Source organism: Lupinus angustifolius, chromosome LG02, assembly GCF_001865875.1.
Source record: "Lupinus angustifolius cultivar Tanjil chromosome LG02, LupAngTanjil_v1.0, whole genome shotgun sequence".
Lineage (NCBI taxonomy): Eukaryota > Viridiplantae > Streptophyta > Magnoliopsida > Fabales > Fabaceae > Lupinus > Lupinus angustifolius.
Window position 1 is genome coordinate 5517310 of NC_032010.1, and position 13404 is coordinate 5530713.

The following is a 13404-nucleotide window of genomic DNA, read 5'->3' on the forward strand; positions in this document are numbered from 1 at the left end:
TTTCGCCCTTTCTTTTTGGATTTTGTATATGTTAGTGGCGATGTAGTTTCCGCCTTTGTTGATTTATTTTGTATGAACTAAAGATGACTTAACCGTTTATATGTATTGTGTTATTCAGGAAATTGTGAATCAGGTTAAGTTATCATTCGATAACGATAAGTTGATTTTCCGCATTTGAGTTACTTAAAGTGATGTCCCGGAAAAGGATGGTTTTAAAAGGAAACAATTTTATATATCTCTTCCCATTTCAAAAAAAAAATTTACCCATTTTTCCGCCATATTTTTGAGAAGTATTTTTCGGGGCGTTACACTATACACATAATCAATAGGCATTCAACCATTTACTTGTCCAACAAATCCTCTTTTGAAGAACTATATAAAATTTTACCTGACCTAACTAATTTAAAGGTTTTTGGTAGCCTTTGTTATGCCTCTACTTTAGTTGAACATAGAAAGAAACTTGACCCTAGATCCAGAAAGTACACTTTTCTAGGCTTTAAACATGGGACTAAAGGGTTTATTATGCTAGATGTAAAAACAAATGAAATATTTGTGTCCAGGCATGTTGCATTCTATGAACATATTTTTCCTTTTGTCAGCAAAAACTCAACTACATTTGAACACAATCAAGATCCTATACTACCTATACACCAAATGGACATCTTCCCCTACCCAACACCTGAACCAATTGAACATACCAGCCATGATTTGTCTGACCCTGATCCCAACCAAACACAGATACAACAAGAGTTTACTACTCCAAACACCTTAGACAACCCTCAACCCATTAGACAGTCTCATAGAGTTAGAGGACCACCCAACTACCAAAAGGACTACCATTGCAGCCTGATACATAGGACAAGTCCACCTAGTACTCACAACAAATATCCAATTAGCAGTACCCTTGGTTATGATCACATTTCCTCCAAATACAAACATTATTCTCTATCCATAACCATCAACCAAACTCCCAAAGATTATTCTATGGTAGTGAAACTACCCTATCGGAGAGAAGCCATTCAAAAGTAATTAAGAGCCTTACACAGAAACTACACATGGACCATGTAACAATTACCTAATGACAAAAGGGCAATAGGTTGCAAATGGATCTTTAAGATCAAACATCATGCTGATGGATCAATAGAAAGATACAAAGCCAAACTAGTGGCCAAAGGCTTCAATCAAACTGAAGGAGTAGACTATATGGACACTTTCAGTCCAGTAGTCAAAATGACAACCATAAGAGTTCTACTATGCTTAGCTACTATTCACAAATGACATTTGCATCAATTAGACATCAACGCAACATTTCTACATGGTGACCTCAAGGAGATTGTGTACATGAAGGCTCCACCAGGTCTTCACACTAAAAATCCCAAACTTGTTTGTAAACTGCAAAAATCAATCTATGGATTGAAGCAAGCCAACAGACGATGACATGAAAAGCTCACCAACATCCTTATGAAAATTGGTTACCTCAAATCCTTTTCTGATTACTCTTTGTTTATTAAAAATACTAATAGTGGTTTCACAATTATCTTAGTCTATGTTGATGACTTGGTTTTAACAAGAAATGACTTGCAAGAAATAATTGACACAAAGACTATCCTTCATGACAGATTCAACATCAAAGATCTCAATGAATTGAAGTTCTTTCTTGGAATGAAAGTTTCAAAATCAAGTCAAGGAATAACCCTATATTAGAGGAAATACATCGTGGACCTCTTGGAGGAAACTAGTTTTCTTGGAGCAAAGCCTGCTTCTACCCTAATGGAATACAACACCAATCTTCACTCTCAATCTGACACTCCTCTTTAAGAAATTAGATCTTATAGAAGACTAATGGGAAAACTCTTATATTTGACACATACTCGTCCAGACATATCCTATGTTGTTGGCTCACTAAGCCAATTTCTAGCATCTCCAACGACTTTGCATTATGTTGTTGCTACCAGAGTTCTCAGATATTTGAAGGCATCTCCTGGTCAAGGCATTTTTTCCCAGCCAACAACACAATAGTGATACAAGGATACTCAGATTCAGATTGGGCAAAGTGCATTGATACTATAAGATCCTTAACTGAATGGTATTTCTTTTTGGGCAATGCATAATATCTTGGAAAAGCAAGAAGCAAAATATTGTTTCTAGATCATCCTCATAAGCTGAGTATAAGGCCCTTGCCATGGCTGCTTGTGAAGCTCAATGACTCTTATTTTTATTTCGTGACCTTGGCATTTCTCATCCTAAACTAGTTAGCATATTCTGTGACAACAACTCAACTTTGCATATAACTACAAACCCCGTGTTTCATGAAAAAACCAAGTACATTGACATAGATTGTCATGTGGTTCGTGAACAAGTTTTAAAGTTTAAACAACACTATTCATCTCCTCCCAATTCATACTTCTCTACAACTTGTTGACATTTTTACCAAATCACTTTCTCCTTCACCTTTCCGCAACATCTTGTCCAAACTTAGCATTATTAACATTTACATGCCTAGTTTGCTGGGGTCTGTTGAAGACAATAAGTTCGCAAGCCCAAAGAAGAAAAGAAGAAGAATTAAAACATTTTATCATACTTTCCTTTTTTAGCTTAGTTTTCAAAATTCCTGTTAACCGTTATTAGTTAAGTTCCTATGTTTATCTCTTTCTGTTTTTCTGTTATGTAATTAGTTCATACTTGAGTCTTTCATTCAGTTGTTAAATAATGGCTTCTAAGCAATGTATTATCATCATGAAATTCATTAAAGATTACTCTATCATTTTCGGTTCATTTCTCTACCATTGTTCAATTTATGAAGGATCGTTTTACTACATTCTCCTTCTACACTGCTTGTTGTCTTCTTTCTTCTCTACGAGTTTACAATCTTCACAATTATAGTTAAAATGAGAAAAAAATAATGTTTGATAGAAAATAATTTGTAATATATATCACACATTTAATGTTTTAGAAGAAAAACATTTGGTTAGCTATATCACGTATCTAATTTGGATTTGCATGATCTAATTTTCACAAACACCAAAATAGGAACTAGAATTATCAGTAATTAAGTGTGAATATTTGATTAAAAAACGTGTTAAAAAATAATATAACTTTCTTAAAATAAAATATTATTTATAATCAATTTAGATTTCCTAGTAAATAGATGTAGTAATTTCCTAGTTAATGAAGGTAGCCTGTGTCCTTTTATTATTACATTTATTTTCAGTCTTGTTTGTTTTCCCTCCTTTGTAATGATGCTTATGGGATAGATTCCCCCACATTGTTTGTTAGTTTTCTTGGGCTTTAAGCCCATTGAATATAAAAAATGAAAGTTTAATAAATAAAAAATAGTAATCAATGCATTGCATATTTGTATGGGCCAAAAACTGGTTTAAAAGTCTAAATATAACTTTTAAACAGTAAAATGTATAACCAGTCACTTGATTATATCACATGTATTGTTGAAGTCTTAATTTTACAAGACATCTATAGTTTAAATTCATATCACCATATCTATGATTTCATGAACATGTTGAAACTCAATTGATGGATATATGAAAAGTACCTTAAAGATAGAAAACCATATTTTGTAATAGCTAAGACGGTTTGGGAAGTAACTCTTAAGGAGAAAACCATGCTAGGCCACTATTATAAGAATTATAATCCGAGTAATTTCTTTGAAAATATATTTTATTGAATGATAGTAAATCATGGGGATGATGGTAGAGGAACCAAAAGTCCTAGGGTTTCCATAATGTTGCTCTATTATATCTATATTCTATAGCTATTTTTTATAGACAAATATTAATATATTAGTATTTATAGTAGATAAAAATTATATAGACTATTATTTCCATAATCTCTAGTCGTTTATGGACTGAGAGTTGGTGGCAACCCAACTTTTACTATGCCAGATATGCAGTTTAACAGTATGTATTTTAGGTATATTACAACGCTTTCGGATGTGGTCTATGTAACCGCATAATATATATCCTTCTTTGACAGCACATTTAAGGGCGCTGTTGTATGTAAACTATACAACAACAACACCTCCAATATGCGTTGTTAGATATGTGACCAATACAATAGCGCAATGTAAACAACTGTTGTTGTCTTATATAAATACAACATCGCATATCGTAGGTAGCGTTGTTGTATAGACCATATATATAACAACACCACCTTAAAAGTGCATTGTTGTATACAATACAATAGCGCATATGGTTTGTTGCGTTGTTATATATATGGCCTATATAACAGCGCTACATACAATATGCGCTGTTAAATTGCATATACAACAACACATGGAGGAGCTTCCAATAGCATGATGTTGATTATTGTACACCTGCATATACATTTATGAAACATAGAGGACAAACATTCTCAACAGGACACATTAATATTTACATATACATTGATCAACAAGACATATATTTATATTCAACAACAAAGATATATATTCTCAACAACACAAACACATTAATACCTGAATGTATATCCAAATAGTTTGTTTATATATAAAAATCAATACAATACAAATTACAAACAATATTCTCACGCCATTTATTTTTGGCAAAGTACATAAAATTACATACAAAGACATGCATCTACTTTTTCCTTTTTTTTGATCTTTTTTGGCTTGTAATATCGATGTTTGGAGGAATATATTGATTCACCCAAAGCCCTTCATTATGATCATCTCTTGTATATAAATCATCATCCCTAGTTGGTCCACTCTCACGCAATTGTGACGTCCCAAAAAAAGTATCATCTTCGGTATCAATATCTTCATTTTCTTGGTTATCTATATTATTAACGATTATTTTGTTTGTCAAAAGAACAATAGACCATTTCTTATCAGCTGGGTCACTAACATAGAATATTTGTTGAGTTTGTGATGCTAGAATAAATGGTCATCTTTATATCCTGGCCGATTAAGATCCACCTACATGAACCCTAACTCATCCACTCGAAAGCCATTGTTGTTATCAACCCACATACGATAAAAAACCGGCAATCGAAACATTGTGTAATCCAATTCCCATATTTGTTCAATGACCCCAAAGTATGACATACTCGCATATATTGGGTTTCTATCTTTGACACTTGACATATGCAAAGTACGAGCAACAATAGTCACACCACTTTTTGCATTTTACTTTGATCATCTTGTTTTTTCGTATAAAATATGAACTCATTAATTTGGTAACCAGTGTAGGATAAGACATGAATACTTGGACCATTGGCTAACCATTTAAATCTTTAGGAAATCGAATGTGCATTTGTATTCAACTCCTCAACAATGTGATTTTTAGCCACTTTATGAAACACCGATTATGCTCTTTGGAAATCCAATTTTCCTTCTTACTTGGGTTAGACTTTCTAAGCATCTCCTTGTGTCTTTCAACATATGGATCAACCTCGTCGGCATTATGTAAAACATATAAGTGTGTTTGCTCCAATTCGGTTCTTGAGATGGTGAGTATTTGATTCCCAGTAACCCTTCACCTAACGTTCTTTTCGCATAGTGAGGCTTTGGAATGCATATGAAATCATCATCGGCAAAGTATCTGGTACAAAAGTCAAGAGCTTCTTCAACAATATATTGCTCAACAATACAACTCTCTAGTCTTGATCAGTTCTTCACATAGCCTTTTAATGTCTTCATGTAATGCTCAAAAGGGTACATCCATCTCATATAGGAAGGGCCATATAGTTGTATCTCTTGAACAAGATGAATGCTTAGATGGATCATTATGTTAAGAAATGATGGTGGGAAATACATCTCAAGCTCACACAAAGTCAAAACAATTTGTCTTTGGAATGCAGATAATTTCTCGGAGTCAATCACTTTGCTATAAATTGCCTTAAAGAAGAAGCATAACTTGTAAATGGTAACTTATGCCTATATGAAAGAAATGCTCCATGAGTACATGAAAATCATGAGAATATTGACTCCATCCTCATACTCATTTCGATCCATTTTCTAGAAAGGAATTGACAAAAAATATTAATGAGTTAATCTATAGTTCTTATATATTCTCGTGTAAATGGTAACTTAGGGATACATTGCATTTTAACTCATGTAATAAGTTGAAAGAGAAAACCCTAACTCAATACAAGCTAAATGAGTGAAATAATGTGAAATCAATTCGTATATTAAGAAAAACTCATGTAATAAGGTGAAATCAAACTCAATATATGAAATAAGGCAAAATATTTATACAGAAAACTCACTTTCTGGGTTGAACGAGTGATGATTTTCGGTGTTGAACGAGTGATGATTTTCGGTGTTGAATGAGTCATGATTTTCGGTGTTGAATGATTATGAGAGTAAATGATTTTCGATGTTGAATGATTTTGAGTGTAAATGATTTTCGGTGTTAAATGATTTTGAGAGTAAATGATTTTTGCTGCTGGATAAGTGAGTTTGGGTATTGCAGAGAATGTGTGTGAGTGTGAGAAAGTTTTATGTTTTTTAGGGTCTGGTCGGAGTCTACAACAACACATATTTAAGATTACATTGTTGAAGATATGTTATTAACAGCGCAATCTTAAATATGCGCTGTTGACGAGACTAATTAAACTTGTAATGATATAGCTAGACAATAACACATCTTTAAGGTGGCGTTGTTGAAGAGATTTAATTAACAGCACAACCTTAAATGTGCGCTGTTGAAGATATTAATCAATTACATATATAGAATAATTAAGTAATTGTGATTTTTAATGTTATTAATTTAGAGGAAATAATGACAACTAATTCAAAACTAGTGGTGATATAGTATACAACAGTGCACATTTAAGGCGACGCTGTTGTATAGTCGATTCACAATTGTCATGAACATTAGGTATACAACAGCGCATATTTAAGGTGACGATGTTGAAGAGATGTCATTAACAGCACAACCTTAAATGTGCGCTGTTGAAGATATGTCATTAACAACGTCACCTTATATATGCACTGTCGTATATGACACTTCAATAACACATACTTAAATATGCGCTGTTGTGTATACTGATTCCTAATTCTACATAGTTGAGCACAAACATGCAGCATAAAAACAAAACACATACATATATTGAACACCAGAACAGATAAAAACATATACATATATTGAACACCAGAACATATCAAAACAGATACATATATTGAACACCATAACAGATCAAAATTCTCAACAACTACATATACACCAGAACAGAACAGAACACTGTATATCTGTGTGACTATACATTGAATTGATATGTTACAACCTAATCTATACATTGAATTCCCTATACTACTCTTTAAAAGTAAGTACATATTTTGACAATTCTTCCCTAATCTGGGTGACTTGCTCTTCTGGGTATGTCTCTAGATCTGCATCAAATTGGACTGGAGTTGGCCACTGCTGAATAATCTCCTTCATTTAGTTTAGCGTATAATAGCTGCAATCTTTGTCGTTGGTTTGGCAGGGGGTCTATAATTATAGTCAAGTAAGCATATAAGTATAATCTTCAATGAAATATGATTAATACATATTTATATAATTGTTTGAGATGGTTTGTGTTAATACCTTTACATGAATCCATTTGATATTGTTTGATGAATATTTAGGACGAACATTATGGGCTCTCGAAATTTGCAGCCCCCTAAACAACAAAAAATGTAATTTATTACTAAACAATATAAATTGTACTTAAATAATAAACAACTAAATGAATAGTCCATTCACTTAGTGAAGATTTCTTTCATAACGGTGTACTTGGTCGGATCGTCATGTTTCAATGAATCAAAATAATATATTTGCTCCTCGATCCGATTAATGACAACTGGAAGCCAATGTTGCCTAACAAAATATATGCATACGGTTATGAAATGTTAAGCACATAATACAAAGATAAACATATACAAAATGCTCACCCGAGATTAAAAAGTGCTAGAAATAAATCTGCAGAATCTTTACATTGGATCATAATATCTACAACATAATTTGTCTGATCCCCTACGTTCTTAGTGGTGGCATTGCTTGGCACCGCAGTGGAATGTGGGGATAAGAACATCACCTTCTTCTTATCTTTCTTGATAAGGTTTTAATACAAGTACCTAATATATATAACACAAATGTTAGTTAATTATAACGTCAATAGTGATTAAATACAAAAGTGAAATGTTAAGAAAACATAATTTACCTCGCATATACACATACAACACTTGCACCTATCCATGCATATTCGTAGATATCCTTGACTTCATTAATGCTAATGTATTCTTGTAATTCAAGCCCGAACACCTCAAAAGAAAATGGCACGATCATTAGTCCATCCGTACCCAAACTTTCCACATGCCTGAACAACTAAGTGCATAAGGGTATATGCGACTCTTTGGAGCTGACATCCCTTAACGAATTTTGCTTCTTCATCAACTTTTTCATGCAATGCTTGGAAGTCCCATGTTTTTTCTTTTTCGATACTTATTGGGGAGCAGAGGATGTCATTGACTCTTTTTCATGGTTTGCGGAGTGTGATGCGGAAACTTCACTACCCTGAAATATTCAATGCAAAACATATCAGTTACAGATCAAAACATATAATAATTAAGAATTAATGAGCATTAGGTTAAAAGCATACCTTATTTGGCACTACGTGTACAAGGTCTATTGGCCAAGCTATAAAAGTGCCTATAACCCCTTCAATTGTCAAGATATCCTCATCGAGAGGAATTGGCAACAATGCGTCATCATCGATTGCAACCTCAATCGTGACCTTCACATGATTAGGTAGGATAGGTGCATTGTGTAGCATCACATCAGATGATTTGTGCACTTTACCAACACCCAATAATTGCCTCGATGGGATGTCCAAGAATAGTTTGCATTTACTAATTCCCTAAATGTTAGTTAAAACATATAATTAATTAGCTCACGACCAAAATTAAACTAAAGGGCCAATCAATGAAAATTAGTTAACGCTAAATTACCTTAGGAATGACAATGTTTTGATGAATAGCCTTTGAGCAACTCTCATTGATGCTACATGGGACATCACCAGCTTGGCGCACCTCATCATCCTTCAGTTGAAGTAGTTGTTCAAATTGACTGTAGCTTTTCATGAGAAAGTCCAATTGTTTTTTCATCCGATCCAATTCGGATCGGGTAGCACGCTTCTTTTGGGTTACAAATGACTTTTTGGTCACCCCAAAACCTGCCCCCCGGATACGTCCCAGGTATTGACGTAGTCCTACAGCCTCATCAAGTATCTTGTGTTAATTGTCTGGAGTATTTAGCTCTTCATTTTCTTTTAGGGCAACCTGCACATCAAGAAAACACATTGTGTTAATTAATCGATCACGTTGATAAATAAAATATGGAAATCAAGTTTAACTGAATGATAAGCACTTACAACATGTTTTGCCACTTCTTGAACTTTTTCATTTTAAATTACACATTGCTTATTCTTACGGGCATCCAGCCATAAAACATCGAGATCTACTGCGTGTGAACTCGAAGGAGTATCGGTTTGCTCAAGTTGCAAAAACATAATCATTAATAATGTAATTAATTATGTATACAAAACATAACTAATAATTTACTTAAAAATTAATAATACTTACAATATTTTCTTCAACTCCTCTATACTCTGCTGGGGAAGTTCTATATGGATACAAAAGTTTACATGTCCTCTTGCGGTTTTCATTGTTTAGTTTTTGCAAAAACAAACAATAGTAATATCAACAATCATATATATATATATACACAAAAGCATAAGTACATAGTCCATATACAAAAAAAATATGATTTTACCAAGAAAGATTTGTCTTGTGTGCGTAGAGTGACAAAAGTCTTTCATTCCTCCTCTCGAATATGATTTACATATCTATTTGGAATTTGAAAGTTGGGTTTGGCATTGGCATCTCTAACAAGCTTTCCAGCATCGGTTCTAAATTGTTGGAGAGTCTTTTCAACTGATTTAAGGATGTAATCCTTGTGCTCCACACTAACATCAAAAGTTGACTAAACACATAAGTACAACACATAAATCAGAAATGTGAAAACAATACATGCATTCTTATTGTAAATACATATACATTGCATTTACTATACATATACATATATACATTACTTACATGAAAACAGTACATACATTCTTATTGTAAAACAGTACTTATTGTAAATACATATACGTTGCACTTACTATACATATACATATATATATCAAAATACACTTTTACTATACAACACATAAATATATATACATTGCTTGAAAACACGTATACATTGCATGAAAATACATATACATTACATGAAAACACAAATATACAAAAATGTAAATGGAAACTTACTGTAATCTCATTCCAAATAAGCTCATTCACGGAATTCAACCGAACATCAGTCCAAGAGCTGAATGTGATAGGCACATTTTGTCTAACCGTGACCCCGATGAAGCTTACCAAAGTGTTGTCACCTTTCTTGTTTAATGGTTGCCACAATGTAACAATGTAACTATTAATTAATTTGAAATATTTAAGAATGCATTGTTGATGATATGTTAAATAACAGCGCAATCTTAAGATGACATTGTTAAAGAGCATTCAAATTAAAATAACGACATAACTATCAATTAAATAACAGCGCAGTCTTGAGATAGCGTTGTTAAAGAGCCTCCAAATTAGAAAAACGACACAACGTAACTATCAATTAAAGAATACAAATATTAAAATAATGACATAATGTTAATAACAATTAATTAAGTATTTAGAATATTCAAGTAATTTTGATTTTTATTGACATTCAAATAATAACACCAATAATAGCATGCAAATAATGACATTAAAGTCAATATGACATTAACAAAAATATTTCATACAAAATTTAAAACTCATCAACAACGCATATTTAAGAATGCATTGTTGCTGATATGTTAACTAACATCGCTATCTTGAGAAGGCGTTGTTGATGATATGTTAACTAACAGCACAAGCTTAAATGTCCTCTGTTAAAGATCATTCTTATAATACAGCGTTCATTAACAGCGTGTATAAATGCATGCGCTGTTGAAATGTTATTCGTGGATCCAGTTTAACAGCGCGTGCTTTAGTATGCATTGTTGTTTAGCTTCCGCCTTTTTTATTAACAGCGTTATTCTGGAATTTGCTGTTGAGTAGGCGTTGTTGTATATCAAATCTGACATAGTGTTTACATACCCAACAAAACATGAATATCTACTGAGAAAGAATGATAGTTGCACAATCCTAGTAGGACCGATAATCTCAATGTTTTTGAATACTCCATATTACTTATTGAATAGGTGCACTTGCCTCTTCACTCCCTAGAGTGTCCCCTTCATAGTAGGACAACATGATCCTATAGTAGTATTATATCACATTTGATGATTATGAACCATTACAAAGTTTGACCAAGGTAATATTGGTAATGGGTGGTCCTCTACTACAAAGAGGATATTAGGAAGATGATTAGGCTATGGAAAGTTAATCGAAAAAAGTATTTATATACATTACCCATATCATGTTTTTTGCACTCCAAGTTATATAAAATTGCACCTATGTCACTCTTGGTATATATTTTGGACCATTCACAACAACTTGCACCCCTAGGTCCTAGATCTTTACTATGAACATGTTGTGGCAAACTTTGCCACACAATGGAATATGCTAAAAGAAAATGGTTTTCCATCCAGATATTGATACTCATTGGACAAACAAGGTGATGAACCTTTAGGTTTTACATAGAAGAACTATCAAGGCTTGTTGACTTTGTTGCAGCAATATTAGATTCATATATTGAATTAAGTTAGTAAAGTTAGCTAATCTGGGCCATAGTTCATGGATTCTAGATAATATATGTTGCTTACTTGCACACTTTAACTCATATCACAAAATTAGGCTTATTCATATTAAGCTACCAAATGTTTCTGGAGTTGTTGCTGAAATATTCAGGCTCTATTTATCTTTCTCAATATTTCCTCATTTCATGATGTATTATACATTCCCTCTTTTTTCAACCAACCTCATTTTAATCACTGAGTTGGCTTCCTCTATGGCATGCACCTTATCATTTGACTTGTCTCACTATGTTACACATGACTTGAGTTCATCTAGAATGATTAGTTAAGCTAATGTTATTGATAGGTTATACACCCTAAAGTATCTTCACAATCTATTAGTAATTGTCCTTTTTTTCTTTCCAAACATGTTTTCTTTAAATAATATGTGAACTTCCAAACAATGATGTTGGAGAACAAAGCCACCATGAAAACAACACAATAACAATAACAGTTAATCGATTAACTGACTAAGTGTTAATCGATTAACAAAACTGTTAATCGATTAACTGGTTAGCAAATCAAGTGAAGTATTGGTTGCACAATTCTTGTAATCGACACATTTTACACGTTTTACACATTTAACACATGTTGAATTGTTTTATAACATGTATTTATTAGTTTGTTAGTTAGTTAATTAAACAAGTTTGTTACCTATTTGTGTACTATAAATGAGGCTATGCATGCCTTGATCAACAATGAGTAAAAATCACAATATTCATTTTATGTTTTTGCATTATTTTCGCAACATGGTATCAAAATGATAATTATGCGCTTTCGCTTATACTTCTATCTTTCCAATTCATACCAATCTCCTTGTTCAAATATTCTTCTTTCTTCTTTGTCATCACAAAATAGTTTCTTATTTTCGCTCAATCAAAGGAAGTGCTAGAGTTGGTCCAGCTGCCACTGTTATGACAGATTCAATGCCAAATGAGATGGTCCTAGAAGGTGGAGCATTGATTATTCTAGCAGATATAGGCATATGTGCATTGATGAGCTTTCTTGCATGAACAAGTTAGCTATACACCGCGAATCCAATCCCAGGAAGAAGTAGAGAAGGGGTTTAAGAGAACTTTTGTTAAGATGAAAAGGTTGATGTTAGATGCCTCTCATTTCTATGCCTTAAAAGAATTTTATGATTAGCTCTCTTTAATGGCATTTTATGTTACTTTTATGGCTTTGTTTCTAAGCATCCAATGCTTCATATCCAAGATACCAAGACTTTGCTTGCCTATAAAAGGACACATATAGAGAGCTTCAAAATCATCTTCATAACACACAACATCTCTTTCATTTACACATATATTGTGAGTGCATTCTTGGTGAGAATTCTTGTTCCATTTGAGAGAGTATTTGTGAGAAAAAATATTGTCATTTGTCCTCATCATTATAAGAGGATTTCTTGTACTCTTCTTTTTTACATAGTGGAATTTTGCTCTTGATCGCCCGTGGTTTTTTTCCTCTCACACTGAGGGGTTTTTCCACGTTAAATCTTGTGTGTTATTTTCTTTATCCTTTACTTGCTTCTCTTTTGTTCTCAATTGATTCAATCCTGTGCTTCCGCATTGTGCTCTAACCTTAACAAGTGGAATC